This window comes from Parasteatoda tepidariorum, chromosome 10, assembly GCF_043381705.1.
Source record: "Parasteatoda tepidariorum isolate YZ-2023 chromosome 10, CAS_Ptep_4.0, whole genome shotgun sequence".
NCBI classification, from domain to species: Eukaryota; Metazoa; Arthropoda; class Arachnida; order Araneae; family Theridiidae; genus Parasteatoda; species Parasteatoda tepidariorum.
This window is the reverse complement of record NC_092213.1, coordinates 24,745,989-24,763,486: the sequence shown is the minus strand read 5'-3', so window position 1 is coordinate 24,763,486 and position 17,498 is coordinate 24,745,989. Positions and strand designations below refer to the sequence as shown.

General features: G+C 28.0%; 1 protein-coding gene across 1 annotated transcript in view; it reads right to left on the bottom strand.

Annotated features, from left to right (window-relative positions):
• Positions 1-13,085, bottom strand: part of LOC107437568 (glycine receptor subunit alpha-2-like) — a 43,831-nt gene extending 30,746 nt beyond the window's left edge. The window contains exon 1 of the mRNA XM_016049626.3: positions 12,856-13,085. The gene's annotated coding sequence lies outside the window, so the exon portion shown is untranslated. The remainder of the gene's footprint in view (positions 1-12,855) is intronic.
• Positions 13,086-17,498: the final 4,413 nt, after the last annotated feature.

Genomic DNA, 17,498 nt, shown 5'->3' with positions numbered 1-17,498 from the left:
ATATATATATATATTATACTGTAATTATACTGTATGGTAATGGCATTTCAGGTAAAAAAATCTCCCATAATTCTGGTTAGTCAAACTTAAATATATGGTATTAAACCATTCATTTGGTAATTTTTCTATTCATATGATTCTGGTTACCAAATTTATTGTTATTACCATAGTATAGGTCTGAAATGTAAATTAAACCAAGAAAATGGTTTTCTGACACGTGTTAAGGTAGCATGAAAAGATATTACCATGTTTTACCAAATTTATCACATATTATAAAACCATATTTTATATTTTTAATGAAAATCATTGCCATTGCGCTTTCGTTAAAAAATACCGCGCTTTTTGGTGTTGCCACTGAGCCAAGAAGGCAAATTTTACCATATTCTTTTAGTTTTGACCATTCTTTTTTTTTCAGTGGATACTGATTAAGAAATGTTTCTTTTTCAATAAAAATTGTTTACTTCCTATGGAATAAAAAAAAGCATATTCATCATTTTCTATAGTGCATCTATAGTACATATAATATCAGAAATCTGGAATTGTTTATCTAACTTTTATTCTTATACGCTTAATTTACGGAATGGATACATTGTTCCGTTCTATGCAATGACTAACAGTATAATACTTATTGTCACTTACATTCTATGCTATCTGTCTCCTATCCATTCATAATCCCTATCTTTGCATTACGAATTAATCGATCAATTTTAGCTATTCTAGCCAATTATCTGGATGCTTAGAATGATTTACCTCCTAAATAATATGAATCAGACGTAAAAGACGGTATGTCATATTTTTACGAGCTTTTACTGTGTCTTTCACAATTTTACTTCTTTTTCTAGAAGTGCAAGTCACTAGGTTTCAAGCTTAAAATAACAAATTTAGGTACACTGTAAAATATTCTGTTTCAAATTGAGGTAAAAATTATTGGCACCTCCAGTGTAGCATCCATAAAATCCATTTTCAATGATAAATTTTATACCGTAATTTTTATTTTAACATTCATTTAATTACAGTTATTCAATAATTTTGCAGTAGATATTGTAGATTTACAATAGATAGATTCCTTAATATTAATTTTCGTAAAATTTTAAGGAACAAAAAAATTTGATATAGTAATATCTATGACATTACTGTACAAACAATAATATCTATGGTATATGAGCAATATCTATGATAATACAGATTTATATACAGTGGATAGATTCATTAATACTCATTTTCATAAAATTAAGGTTCATAATTTCATATTATTAAAATTATTGAAAAACTCTAATTAAATTAATATTAATGTGAAAATTACGGTATAAAATTTAACTTTAAATTTCGTACCGTAATTTTTACAGTAATATTTATTTAAGTACAGTTGTTCAATAGTTATACAGTAAATATTGTATCCCATGTCACACATTATCACATATTACGTACATACGGTAATTTTTACAGTAATATTAATTTAGTTACAGTTATTCAATAATTTTACAGTAAATATTACTGTACAAAGTATATCAGATTTTTTGTTCCTTAAAATTTTATTATAAGAATGGATTTTACTGTAAAAAATACTGGAATTCTGAGTACTCCGAAATTTTAACTGCGTAGTTGGAATAGGGAACCAGTTCACCTGAAAATTTAACGTTTGTGACATAGTGCCCCTAAGATATATTAAATAACATCCTAAAGTTAAGAATCGTATCGATATTAAAAGAAAGAATTATCAGATGTATTAAAATATTAGCTTTTTGAGCTTTATTTTCAGCATAAGTTGTGTAATCTACTAGAGATGCTGAGTTTTGTAGAACACTTTATTTGTGATTTAAAAATAGCAATAATTATTGAATAAGAATTATTTTAAGAAACAATTTAATCGTGTAAAAAATGAACCTGATTTCATTTCATCAGGTAAAGAAATTGAGAACAAAAACAAGATTGTAATCGAAGTTTGAGGCGTAAAAATTTAAGTAAATTTTAATGACGCAATATTTTTGAAAGCAAAATGATATATAGGTATAAAAAGGTATCAATAAAAAAAAACCCAGCAAACTTAATCCAGTTTATTTTTCTGGATTTATTGCATGTGGACTGTAGTATGCTCACTGAACTTATTGTATGTATTGAATTGAATTTTATTTTTATCTTGAGTGATATATGCTTTAAGAATATGTTTTTAGTATTGCTTAGTTAATTATTTGAATTATTTTTTTATTTAAAGCCTCGCAAACTTAGTTAATGAACTTGATTTTCTTGCTTCCTTAACACTTCAAGCTTCTTGATTTATTCATCAGAGTCATTCAATGCTAAACCAGTGTGTTATTGAGTGTTAAAAATATCTTAAAGTTAGATGTAATGGATAGTTTCTCGTTCTACCTATCACACCATGTGTAATCGCAAAAATAGCACGAGATATTACAAAAATAATAATTTTTAATATTTTTAATTTTCATAAAAATTGGCGATGAGAAATTTTAAGCTCAAAATAATCATATTTCTCTTTAAAATATCTATTAATAGTTCCAGTCACGTTTACAAATCCAAAAACAAATTTCCTTCTATTTTATCTTTCACAAGGATTTTCAGAACATCCGAATTGCGGTGTATAACTTATTATTCACATGTAAATGTTTTAATTGATCAATAACAATTATTTTTAGTACGCGAATTTGTTCTAATTTATGTACTCTAATTAAATGAATAAAATTTACTTTGATTTTATTTTAACCTAAAGCTTTAAACTCTAACTAAATTTTCTACTTCAACATCTTCTAAATACTTAAAAAAAGCACGAAAAAAAAAACTCGATGCATAATTTCTGAAAGAGCACTCCAAATTTCACCTCTTTTCGTTTCCAGTTATTTAAAAAAAATTATTTCTAATGGACAATCTCTACGAGGGATTTTTCTTCAAAGAATATTAAATTCAAAAAGCAAAGCAGTATGTTTTTAAATATCCGTTTATAAATTTCACTCGTAACATTTGAGTTTTCTGAGGACGCTGGTTAGCTTAACTTTACCTCAAAATATTATCTGGTTTTTCGACAGGAAGTCAGCTTGCTTTTAGAGAGAGTTCATTCTAGAGAAAATAATGAAATTGACAGTTTTTTTTCTTATTTTCTGAAATGCGTACACGAGTAGGCATTTTATAAACTGTTGTCGGCAAAAAAAAGTATGTCACGTGAATCTGAAAAGTGCCTGAATAGAATTTAAGTTTGCAGGAAATGTTTGGAGTTTGCAGGAAAATGTTATTTTATTTTATCTAAACGAGCTAAGGAGATTCAGAATTTCTTTTTCCCCCCGCAGGAATTCGAAAAGGAGATTACTACCTAAAAAAAACCCCACTGCTTTTAAAGTAATGGTTTTGCTCGAATTTTTCTATTCTATTTATTTATTTTATTAAAGCTTTTCAAGGCTTACCAATAATTTTTTCAGTGGTATGTTTGGTCCATCAGAATCTCTTTACCCCTACTTTTAATAATGTTATGCACAAAGGAAAAAAATTTGGTAAAATTATTATACTGCATGTTAATGACATTTCTTTTTTTAAACAAAATTTAGGTTAATAAAACCAAAATGTGCGATATTTAAACCATTCATTTGGTACAGTTACCGTCCATATGGTGATGGTTTACCAGAAATTCTGATCCTTAAAATTACAGTTATCGTTACCTTGTAATGTAAATTTAATCGAATAAATGGTTTTTATGGCATGCTCTAAAATATCCTCATAAAATTACCAAATTTCAGCTCATTATTAAATTTCATCTTTTATTCTGAAACCATATTTTATTGTTAAATTTACCAAAATCATTACCAAAACGCTTTGACAAAAATTATTAATCTTTTTGCTGTTTGGAACACGATAAATTATACCCAATTCCTGTAATTTTGATCGTACTTTTTTTTAAGGGTATACAAATCTGGGACCATTCACCAAATCTATGCTCTAAACCAAAGAGACTCAGTCTGATTTTCAGATCATTTTTCAAAAATGAAGTGTCTGCTTATTGAAGTTTAAGCTCATTTTTAAGCTAGGGTAAATTATGTAAACACAATTTCTTTAGTAATTAATAAATTTTTTAGATTTTTTTCATTTCTTTTTATTTACTTAAACGTTTTTTTCCCCAACACTCACCAGGGTATACATTTCGTCAGTTCATGCGTATTAAGGAGGATTTGATGGCCATTCTTTCAGGGACACCATACTATGCCAACGTTGCTCCCACAGTAAAGATTGACGGTACACAGAATGAAAGAACATCCGAGCCTTAACCGGGATTCGAACCCAGAACCTTTCTGATGCAAAGCCAGTTCCCTGACTTCTACACAACCCGATCGGCTTCATTTGAATGTGATCATTGTTACCATCTGATTCTCTGTCTAGCCACAATCAAACGTTCTCTCGTGGACCGTTATTGGGAGGCAAGGGCCACCCGGATTAGAATTATCGCCAAAGATGCTTCTCTCGTCCTTTACGGTTTTTTTTCTCTCTATGTTTGTTCTCTAACCTGTAAAAAAATCCACTATAAAGTACTGGAACTAAATGCCTCACCTATAAAATCAATTTTGTCGTAAAATCCACTTTTACTGAAAAATATTATATCGCAATTTTCATAATATTCATTTAATTAGAGTGAATCACTGATTTTAAGGTAATTATTATTTAAAAAATTATGGTACATCAAATACTTTGTTTCGTAAGATGTGCCGATAAAAATGAATTTTACGGTAAAATGTACAGGCACCGTGAGTGTCGGTACTTTTTACCGTAATTTGATCGAGAAAATCTTTACAGTTTATATGGTTCCTTGTATTTGCTTTCGTAGTTGTTTTTTAATCTTGCCATTAAAAAATAAAATAAAAATTTATACAAGCTTAATTACGTTAAATAATTTGCGATACATATTTCCTAAAATCACGAATTCTTTTTTAAAATTTTCAATGTATATTCAATAGAAATTAAAATGAACATAATATTGTTATTTAAAAATAAAAATAAAAACTTTCAGAAAATGAAAAGAAAGCTCTTTTTACGTTACAAAGCTATGCATATTAGTCTCATAAAATATTGTTAATATTATTCTTTTTCATAAGGAAATCTGAATACAGAAGGAATGTTAAAACATGATTGGCGAGATAATATATCGTTAGAGGATTTTCTAGATCAATAATAGAATGCGCCATCAATTACAGACGGAACAGTGCGATCTGGCAGAAAAGGGTCCCATTTCTCGATGTCTGATGTCAATAAGTCCGTAACAGCTATATTATTTATATGATAAAGACATTGTCGATTATTAGAAGGCACTGAACTGACATTTAATCGATTACGCTGAATGGTGTAGCTGTTAATGATACAGCTGTTAATGATATAAATATATGTAATCTTTGAATAAATTATAATTTTGCGCAGTATTATATTTAAACACTCATTTTATTGCATTTTAAAACTTTTTTTCTTCTTACTAACGAATAAAAAACTAAATAGAAATAGTTTCAAAATTTACTTATTTTTTTTTAAATTTTAAAACATTTTGATATTTTTCATAAATATGCTGCAGCAGTATAAGAGATAAATCAATATTATCATTTACATTTATTTAATTAAATCTTAAAATTTTTCTTACTCGAAATTTTTTAATTATGTATGTTTGTGAAAGCTAAAAAGAGTAATTTTTTCAAAAAAAGAAAAAGAAAGATAAGCTCTAATAGGATATATTGTTGCCATAGCTATTAAATTTTTCATTGTAATCGTTTTAATTACGGCACTTAAAATAAATAACACCATTTTAGCAAAAAATTTTCTTCTTTATCAGAAGCATTTTCTTCCGCGAAATATTTCTCGATTTTTATTCTATATTCCTTTCAGATGAAAATTGTTTAATGTAAGAATAAAAGATTTCGTAGCTTTCATTTTAACTATTAATTTTTAAGCTTGTAATCTCGATAAAAAATGCATTTTTAAATAAGTCTTATATTTTACTTATTAACACTGTTTTTCTGATAATATATTTGTTTGTAATATACTTAGTTATTTTATGTAATAATAATTTTAAAATAAATAAAAATTTATATATTAAACTGATGTGAAAAATTTAACAAGAACGTTTATAACTAGACGATTTATTTCTTTAAAAAAAGAATCCATCGATTACTGCACCAAGATTATTCTGGGTAAATCTTATATTTTAAAGCATGCAAGCAAAATTATTATAATTTACCTTTTATATATATATATATATATAGTACTGGNGATAACTTATTATTATTATTTTAATATTTATTTTTTTAATTAAAGTATGTTGTTATCATAATAATGGTTTTTAAAATAGTTCTGGCATATAAATGATATACTTCTTTTGTAATTGCACATTTTTGCTTTATATTTATTTCAACATTTCTACATTAGTGCAGCTTAATTAAACTTTAAAAAAGAATTGCTAATATTTGTCTACAAATGCGTTTGCAGTGCTAATTTATGAAATATATAGTTCTTCATAGTTTAAATGTTTTTTTAATTAAAATAGTTTAATGTAACAATAAAGCACTGAAATATTTGTTTAATGTTTTAATTGTCACAAATTTGTCCAAACGAATGGCATGTATTACATTTATATTTTTGAAAGCCTAATATAATTTATCAGCAAGATAATTCATTAGTTATTGCAATTATTCTTTATATTTTCTTTTACTCAAGAAATTAATAGAATATCTAGTTCTTCACTTTTTAAATATTTTTAAAATTTAATAACTTGTATTTGAGAATAAAAGAATTTAACAATCAATTGTTGATTTAGTTGTAACAAAGGTATCTAATACCTATTGCTTCCTGAGCCTTTGGAACAATGTTATTTTAAGTAAATTCTATGCATTAGTAACTGTCAGACGGAAATGCTACTTTTGTCCAGCAATGTATTAAATGGCAAAATAATGAATTATTTATCACGTGAAAAATTCTGAAACTAAAGCTTAACTCAGTATTGATTTTGCCAACAAAACCGAAGTTTTAAAAACTAAAAATGATTTAGAACGATTTAGTTGAACATTCTTCTTTTTGTAACAAAATAAAAGAGAGTAAATGAAAGAAGAAGAAAAAATTGGCTTCAGAATTCCAAGATAAAGAAAAAAAAACTTTTATGCATTGACAGCCGGAAGAGTGTTCTTTAGAGACTGCTGGATTATTGCATTACGGAAGGATCAAAAGGTATTAAGCTAACTTTTATCAGCGCCAAATGAAATACTTTGGCTCCTTAATGACATTATCTACTCCGCCAATCCATTACTTTAATTAGCCAGCATGCTCTCTTAATTTAAGAAATACGGAAAAGACATATCCTTGTTTCGATTCTTAAGTCTTAGTTTTTTTGTGCTTTAAATAGGAATTTTCTGCGAAGATTTGTTTATACTATGCCGTTCTATTTTTGTAATATATATATGGTGTTAGGATTGTTTTTTGCACAACTCTTGTTTCTATAAAAAAAACTAATATTTTATTCATAGCAAAAATAATATTTTATAAAAATCTATAAAAAAGTGTAGTACTAGATGTTACTATACTACGTGCTTAAAATTTAAGCTACTACAGGTATTGAAATTATTGTTGGAAGCTAAAAAAATCATACAGGAGATTTATTTGAAAAAATTATTGACTAAATTTATTTTCAACCCAAAGATAAAAATTCACTATTGAAAAAAAGACCTTCAAAGTCGTCCTTTGCTTGAAGTAAAGCGTTATTTATGATTTTCCATTTTCAACAATTAATTAAATTAACTTTTTAAATTTAAGAAGCTATAGGATTTTTTTAATGTACATTCATTCATGCTGTTTTTCTTTCACAATTGGGTATAATATAAAAAAAACACAACTACTTCTACTTAGTAGGAATAACATTTACCATGACGCAATGCTAAATTCTATGCCACTATCCACATAAATGCCACTATCCACATAAATCAATTATTAATCAAAAATCGAATATCAATTACTTTTCATTATAATGCAATAAAATCTGGCGAGCAGCTATTTAAACGATCAAACATTTCGTTTGTTTATTTGTGACTTGAAGTTAGGCTCGCAGAAAATGCCGTTCATGGGTTAAATTTAGTAGGAATAACACAACCTGTGACGTAGGCTATAGTATACCCAATTGTCGGATAATTTATTCTTAATATGGTAGCTTAAACCCTTGTTAAATATTAGCTTACACAATTAAAATTGTACACGGTAATATTAAACAAGATATTTCCTTCGGCAATTTTTAATTGAATAAATAAAAAATAAAGTTACGATTTAAACTTAAAAGCAACTTAAAAAACCGAAATTTTAAATGTGAAAATATTTATTTTTTAGACGTTGTTAAAGTATTTTGCAACTCTGATTATTTTAAGATCCATAAGTACTATAAATTGTATAGGTCGTAGAAAATAAGTTATTTCGTTGTCTTTCATAAAAAAGACAATGAAATAAAAATATAAGACAGGAACATTAGAAAATTTTTAAAGTATACATTTAAAACTATTTTGAAAACCAAATTTGTCAAGGCAGAATTTCATTCAAAAAGTTTCAACATAGCTCTCTTCCGAACCGACATTTCTGACAGGACACTGTTAAATAAAATGTCACACGAATCCTTCCCTGTTTTTTTTTATTTGACATTTTCCCTTCCATTGTTGAAAGCCTGCTTACCAAATCGAAAACACGTCGTTAAATATATGTTTTTTCTCCTCCTAAATACTGGCTGTCGATACATTTAAATATTTCTTAGCTTATCTTACAGGGTCAAAGGAAAATAAAAAAGAAGTATAACATTTAATGCTGTTTGTAAAAATTTAATTTTTGATATTATTTTGAGCAGCGAAGACTCAAAGGTTAGGCACGAGGTTGTCATTGTGAAGAGCAAGGGTTCGATCCCCAGCCGCAGCCTAAAGCCCACCCAGCCTCATTTCGATGGGAACCAACTGCTCTGGGAAGTAAAGAGGGCCTGTGCGCAGTACTGACCGCTTTGCCACAATCATGCCGTTGTTCATGAAATTGTGGAGCCTTATCTTCCATGACCCCCCTGGCCCTCTACGGGCTGTCGTGGGAATGCTTTACTTTACTTATTATTTTATTTATCCCTATATAATTTTCTGGGAAAGACTAGAAAAGCACGGAGAAGAAAATTCTGGTAAAATTACAGCACTGTTTAGTAATAATATTTCTGGTTAAAAAAATAATTCTGCTCAATTAAACCAAAATATATAGTATTTGAACCATTTATTTGGTAATTTTTCTGTTCACTTGGAAACGGTTTCCCGGAAATTCTGGTATTTAAAATTACAGATCTCATTAACACATAATCTAGTGTAAATACAAAACTGAAAAGTAAATTCGACTGATTAAATGGTTTTTACGTTATGCTCCAAGGTATTATGATAAAGCTACCGGATTTTACCACATTTTTCAGATTTTATCACTCATTATAAAATCATATTTTGTTGTTAATTTTACCACAACTATTATGAAAGAGTGTCCGTAAAAATTTTCGCTCTCTTTGATATTTCTATAGACCCAGAAATGTTACCATATTCTGGTAGTTTTCACTATATTTTTTTTCTCTGAGTGAGTTTTACTTATTTGATGGACTAAGCATTCTGTAAATACTTTTAAATGATTATTTGTAATTTTAAAAGTGTATGTTTACACATATATTTAAAAATAGTACTAAAATATACCGTAATGTAAAAGAAATATTATAACCTATTAAATTAAAAAAAAAGTTTAAAGAATCTGTTTACTATGGTATTACTTAAGAGTGTTTATTTATTTCATGATTAAAGGTTAATTTAAATCAATTTATACAATAACTATTAATTAAAGATTTAGCTTATTACGTTCTCGATTTTTCGAGTTTAATTTTGTTCAATATTTTTTAACTATTTCATGAAACATTTTTTAAATATATTTACTAATTTAACACTACTATAATTAACCAATTTCTAACTTCTTCACCAAAACAGAAGTCTTTTTTTTTTAACTTCGCAAAATGTTTTACATTTAGATGCGATTACAGTTTCGAAGATGAATGTTGGCGAAATGTCCCATTTCGCAACTGTCGAGTCTAATATAAAATAGATTTATCAGAAACTAAGGAGGAAAACTTGGCTGTTTTGGCGAGTTCTTTATTTATTGTAAGAGTTTTTACTGCAATGCTGCCGTCCATTATAATGGGATTTTAGTTCTAAGCAAACGATAGTTTTGTTGTTGTAGTCACTATTTAGTCTACTTAAGAGGAACTATTAAAATTGCTACTTAAAATTAACTATTGTAATCCCTCTCATTATACTACACGAGTTTAACTTAATTTACTTCGTATATTTTAAATATAAGCTTTTGGAGATCAAGTTACTGAAAGAGCACAAGATAGTTCGCAATTTAGCTTCGATTCATAATGTTTAAAATTTATTATAAAAGAACAAAGCCGAATAATTTTTTAAACACGCAATGCAAATGCTGTGATTGGAAATGATTATTTACCAAATACATCTGATTTTAATCATAGGCGAAATGTCTAAAAAACGATTGTGAGTTGACATTAATAACTTTTATAAAAATTTAGTTTAGAAAAGTCAATTTATAATTTTTTTTTTAAATCAAAGATCAACACCGTAGCTTTGTAATTTTGAACCTATTTGAAAAGACAAGGTAGCTACTTGATGAAGCATATTTTTTAGTTTAGGAAACTTTTAATTTTGATTTATATTCATTTTTTTCTGAAATTCGGGAGCTATTCTACCAGAATAGGTACTTTGTGGCATCTATTTTAATCGTAATAGTATGTAGTAAACGAGTAAGCTTAAGAATGACTTTTTATTCGAAAACATTGACGACATAAACATAGAAAAACAGTTTATAAATCTTTTTTTCTAATATACTATTCAAATGTTTTAAAATTAATGGAAACTGCTCTTATTAATTTGAAATAGTAAGTCAATATTGCTTTGTACCTACCTATACATTGTTAGAAATTTTGAGATCATTGAACTACAAAATTGTGCAAATTTACTGCAACAATTGCGCAGTTGCAGGTTGCACCGTATTATCGTGAAACCTAAACTACGATAAATTTTGTTGGCCGATACCATGGTTCAACTTGAAATGAAGCTTGGTTCAATTTATCACCTTATTATAGTTGCAAAAATTTCCGGTAAAGTTACAGTACTGTATAGTATTAGCATTTCCGTTAAAAAAAACATAATTCTGGTTTAAAAAAAAACACGATAGATATTGTATTTCAGTCATTCATTTGGTAATTTTTCCGCTTTAATGGTAGCGGTTTACTGGAAACTTTGTTTTAAAGTTCTTATTACAGCATATTGAGTAAAAAATACCAAACTTAAAACTTTTCCTCCGCGTTCTAATGTATCATGATAAAATTATTAAATTTTACAGCATTCATCAAATTTTATCACATATTATAAAACCATATTTTATTGTTACTTTTACTAAAGCCATTACCAAAGCGCTTCGGTAAGTATTACTGAGCTTTTTCATGTTCTTTTCGAGTCAGAAATACAAAATAAACTTTACCACATTCTGATATTTTTAACCATACTTTTTTTTTCATTAATTCAATAAAAACTTCTTACCTTGTGTTACATTAATTCCTCATTTCTAGAGAATATAAATGACTCGGAAATGATTAGGATAGATAAATTTAGTAAATTAGTTTGTATTTTGTTCATTATTCGTTCTTCATTTCAAAGGTAAAAGTATAACTCAGAGATGAATATGATTTTAATCTACAAAATAATTTACAATTTGTCTTGCACTCATTTTTCATTTCAAGAGAATAGATGATTAAAATACAATATTCCGTTAAAAATTTTGTATTTTGTCTAACAGCTGTTCTTTCTATTTCAAGAAATTTTAAGACTAATATGTTATTCTAGAATTATAATGTGGTATATGTTATGTATAACCAAATAAAATAAGCATAATTTATAATTTCAATTGATAAAATACAAAATGATATATGCATATGTACATTTTAATTACTTATTAATAATTTATTTTTTCTTTTGAAGTTCTTAAAAATTAAAATTTAAAGGTGCGAAAAAGAATTACGACATTTTGTCTCAATGATTCTTAAAAAATGGTGTTTTTGAATTTATTTTAATAGTTAAAAAGGACAGATAAGTTTAACAGAAAATTAAGTTATAAATTAAAACCACAACACAAAATTTTTCAAGTTTTTCCTATCATCTTACATATAGTAAATATTATGCTTATAGACATTTGTTTCAGCTTTAGAATTACGGTAAAGAGTATAAAATAAGCAAGTCACAATAAGTTTGAGCAAAATAATAGATTTTTTTTAGATTTAACACAAATTATAAAATAACTTACACAAATCTCTGTATTAATATATTGGTTTAATCCCTTTAATCAGTATAATCTGCCTAATCTCTGTAGAAGTATATCAGTAAATCTTATATTAAAGAATAAAAGATTAAAATCGATAATTAGGAATCGATTATAAAATTGCGTTATTTAAAAAATCGTTTGCTGAAAAAGAATAAAAAACTGAGCTTATTTTTTAAAAATATTATTTTATAATAAGACACAATATATCGAAACCATATTTAAATTTCAAATGAGTTTAATTGATTTGTTCGGGGTAGAAAAATTAAAAAAATTAGTTTTAAAATATTTCCTATAAAAACTGTAACATGACCTAAAACTTCGTAGAAATATTCTTTAATAGACTGATAAAAATGGCTCTAACTGTAAAAAAAGAAATGCATTATTTATTGTAATAAATCTAATGTTAAAGTTGAATATGTTAACACAAATAAAAATATGTAACTAATATATACTCACCAATCAGAATATTTTTGCTCTAATTCTTTATGCGATACCAAATATATAAATTTCGAAAAAAAAATTCTATTTTGAAATGTATTTCAGAAATTTTTAAAATTATGAAATAATTGTTTGCCTCCGTAATTTTGATTACGTTAGCAATAGCGATGATATAAAGCGGCAACTGCTCAGTTTCTAAGAAGTTACTACTAGTTTAACCTGTTGTGGACGGTGAAATTGTAAAATGAGATGTCTTCTCCCATTCATGTTCCTTGCTTTCGATGTGGAGGCGCTGTCAGCGTTTTGGGGTGGGATTTCTCTATGCTCTCGCGCATTACCTGGGATATTTTTATGTAAGCGAAAGTGACAAGATGTGTCGAACATTTCCCAACAGCTCAATTCCATTTACTCTTCTTTCGCTTATCGACGGAAAATAGATCTTAAGTTTTAAGAGCTAGCTTAGAAGCTGTGTTTCCTTTTTTGCAAGGGGAGAGAGGGTCTTTCGATAGGTTGTATACAATTGCGGCTTAATGTACCAAAACCAATATCATGTTAAAGATTACATAATCGGATAAAAATAGTTCCAAAATTTATGTTCAAGTGAAAGTAAGAACTTATTTTTCTGGGATTGAAGGACTAATGATGTCATAAACGCTTAATAGTTACTTTAATAATTCTTATAGATTTATGAAAAATAAATACTCAATATGTTTTTAGTTTTGACATTGGTTGTTCTTTCAATAGGCTAATTGGGTGTATTGTTAGTTAAGAAGTTATAAAACTTACTGTCTTAAAAAAAAAACTTTTTTGTTACTGATTATTGAAAAAAATCCTTGGTAAAAAAATATTCGTTTTATTTTCTCTAAAAAAATTCTAACCTGTAATTATGTTTAGAACCAAAACTTGGTTGACTTAAGAATATTTGACCTGTTAATAAAATAATTTCAAAGAATTTAATGAAAGGAAACATTATCCTTATGATGGAGATAGAAAACAATGAATTCAAAATTTTATCAATATACTTTATAATGTATTAATACGTAGTTAAAATTATATAATAAAAATATATAATTTTTCTGTGATATTATAATTTTATATTTGAGAAATATGTAGTAAAATGACTAGAATATATTATTAAAATACATTTATACAGATTACAACTTAAAAATATTCAAATAAAATAGAAAATCACGTATAAAGCATTAAATTAAATAGTTTGAGAGATACACAGAAATAAATGTTTACGAAGGAATAAAATTTTGTTATTATTAGTTTCAATTCTACCTTAGCTGAAAAAATCAAATTGGACAAAAAGATTCAAGATGCATTTTTTTCGCTTACAAAAGAACGGACACATTGAGAAATATAGTGTAATACAAACGAATTCATACACCGAGCTGTCATTTTATTATGAGCAAGATTTGATATTATATTTAGACACATTTATTTTTGCTCTGAACACAAGAATGAACCTTCTTGATGTGAACTTTATGAGACGCTGGTGTGGTATTTGTGGAATTAGACTAACGCTTTTTTTCAAAAGTGTGATACAAATGCTTGTATTTACTTATTAATTTATTAAATGCTTATTATTTTATTAAATGCTTATGTGTGATATAAATGCTTTCTTTTCACAAACACCCAATAAAAGTTTGATCTGAAGATTGTGGTTGTTAATGCAGAACTTCAAATCGATTCCTTACAATGCCAGAAAGACACATTATCCTGGATCTCTGGGCTGAATTATCCATTGGGACTGAAATAAATCAACAGTATTGAGGATTGCAGTTGGTTAGTAATGTCTATGTATGATGTCGTATCCAGGTTATCAATTACACAAATTGCAGGACCTAAATTATGACGAAAAAAACATTTATTTACTTAACTTCACTAAGTGGTAACACCTTTGCACGATAGCTTCTTAGAATAAAGTTTTCAGGTGGTCAGTGGTCCTAACGAAGCGGAATTAAGTATATTTGAACTTATAAAGTATCATTCTACTGCACTATCATATAGTAAATGGACGACGTGTGATGGACGGGACCTCTTAATTGCTTCATTTTCCATGTAAATAATCACCTAAACTTCTGTTCATCTTAGAAGCCAGGAAAGATGTTTGATCGATTCTGATACTTAACTAACTCTGCTTGTTTGTGAACATGAAGGGAAAAATCATTCTACACAATCAATGTTTGTTTAGATTTAGAACAGAGTCGAGGCAAATAACATTAAGTTTTGGTTATAAGTTCGGATAATAGTTAATTTTTCTGAGTTACAAAATCAAAAGGCCGTGTATTGTCAATTGTAACTCTTTAATTAGCTGAGTATAAAATGGAAAATAGTCAGTTTTAACTGATTCGAAGATTAAAACTGGCAAATCTAGTAAAATTATATGGGAAAACTTTTTCGTATGTTGTCAGTAATGACACTGTAAGAAGGATAATTTTAACAAAAAATAAATTTTTAAGAAACATTTTTTCCATTGCCCACCTGGAGAAAGACCTTTCATCAATACGGGCATCAGAAGGACAGATTTGTATGCCACTTTATCAGGGGCACCATATTGAGTGAGCCAACGTTGCTCCTACAATAAGGGCAGATAATACAGAGAACGAAAGAACATCCATTCCCAGGATTCTAACCCAGAACCTTTCTGATGCAAGGTCAGTTTTCTGACCCTTACACAGGCCAGTCGACTTTTTAGGAAACATCTGGTATACATAATTTTTTTCGCTCTTTCAAGAAGTAAAATCGAAATACTAGATGATTTTTTTTCAGGAATAACAAATATATATTTTCCCCCCGATAAAAATCTGTTTAAGGCACAGTAATACATTCTATTTAATTTTTGCAAATTGATATTATTTATGGAACAACGTCTGCTTTGATAAATTGCATTAGTTAATAGATACATTAATAAAATTAAGCATCTAGAAAATATAGTAATTGAAATATGCACAGCTTTAACTTCAAAGCAATGGCGTAGAGTCACCTTGCTTGATGTCATGATGGCAAAGAATGTGACATTGTCACTAGAAAGTTGGAGGGACATCACGATTATCATGCAGACCGTCATCTAATTAAAACTCACTGTCAATCTGTGTAACTGGTGACTTCTGAATGTCAGGCATTTCTGATTACATTTAATTCCATTATTCAACTATTTTAATTTTGGTTGTAAATTGTAAGAAGTGTAAAGTTTTAATTTTAATAGTTAAGTTTGCAGTGAATAAAATAGTAGTTTGACACTAGTATCCGTGTTTAATAAGAGAGTGAACAATTAATGAATAATAAGCTTAGAATGTCTCGATGTTAAATCATAGAGATAAGGAAAGTAGTTTTAATGCATCTAGGAAATATAATTGAATATTTTAAAGGTACCTGAAATTAAAAATGTTTTTTATTATAAACTTGGATCGTCATACGTATTTCAGAAACAAAAATACAAAACAGAAATGAAATAATACTTAGGAACAAAATTTAAACCGATATCCATTGCTATAATAATCACAAATACTTTGTTTAATTACAAGCTTTTTTTAAGAGACACAGATTTTAATTTTAAGACAGTCATCGAGCAGCTAACCTAAATTTGAGTTTACGACTACCATTGTTCAACTCCGTAGCCTTGCAATTTTGAACTCTATTCGAGGAAACCTTGGATCAGTATCCCCAGAATTGATTTGTATTGGCCATTGATTTGTTTGACCATTGATTTGTATTGGAAACTTGGAGGACTTTGCTACCCCGACAGATTTAACATGCACCAGTCCCCATTTAATGCACGGGGATTCTTCGGCCATTTGGATTCGAACTACCGTTTCCACTAACACGAATCCAATGCCCTATCAACCTGACTATCCCGTATAACCATCATTGAACAACCTCATCACCGACCCAATTTTAAGGTTTACGACAACTAATGTTGAAATCCGTAACTTTGTAATTTTGAACCCAATCCAGATGACAAGGAAAGTATTGGGAGAAATTTGCCTTCGTGGAGAACTTTTTGATGGAACTAACCCGCATTTGCATTACATGGAGAGGAATATCTCGAGAAACTTCCGGATTCGAACCCGATTCAACTCATTGGGAGGTGATTAAGTTATGTTTAAGGTTTCAAAAATGAAGATAATGAAACAAAAATGGTGGCTGAAGCTGGTGCTAAGTTGGTAACTAAGTTGAAAGCTTTATTACAGATGCTATTTGTTCCATTTTGTTAATTAAAATTCAAATAAATTCAACTATCATTAACAGTTTCATAAGTTATTTTCTCTTACAAAGTTTTTATATGTTAAGAACTTATAAAAAAAAGGATATATGCACTGTAAAAAATGTAGCAAAGAAACTCCAAAGGAAATATTAGGCGAATTTAAAAATCCAACTTTGAAACGGCACGTGCATTTTTTTAGATCAAAATGCAGTATCAAAAGTAATTTGAAGAGAGAAAGGTGTGAAAGAGATGTTTGTTGGCTGCCGGCAGGATTCGAACCAAGGACATCCGGGTTTGTTGTAGGTTTATCTGACCACCATAGTTGTGCACCTAAATATATCATGAGTAAAAGAGCTTAATACAGCGGCCGCCGCAATGATATATTTCCTTCGATTAAAAGTTCTAAAGAAACCCTTTGTGCCGTTGAAATTGGAACTATATATATATA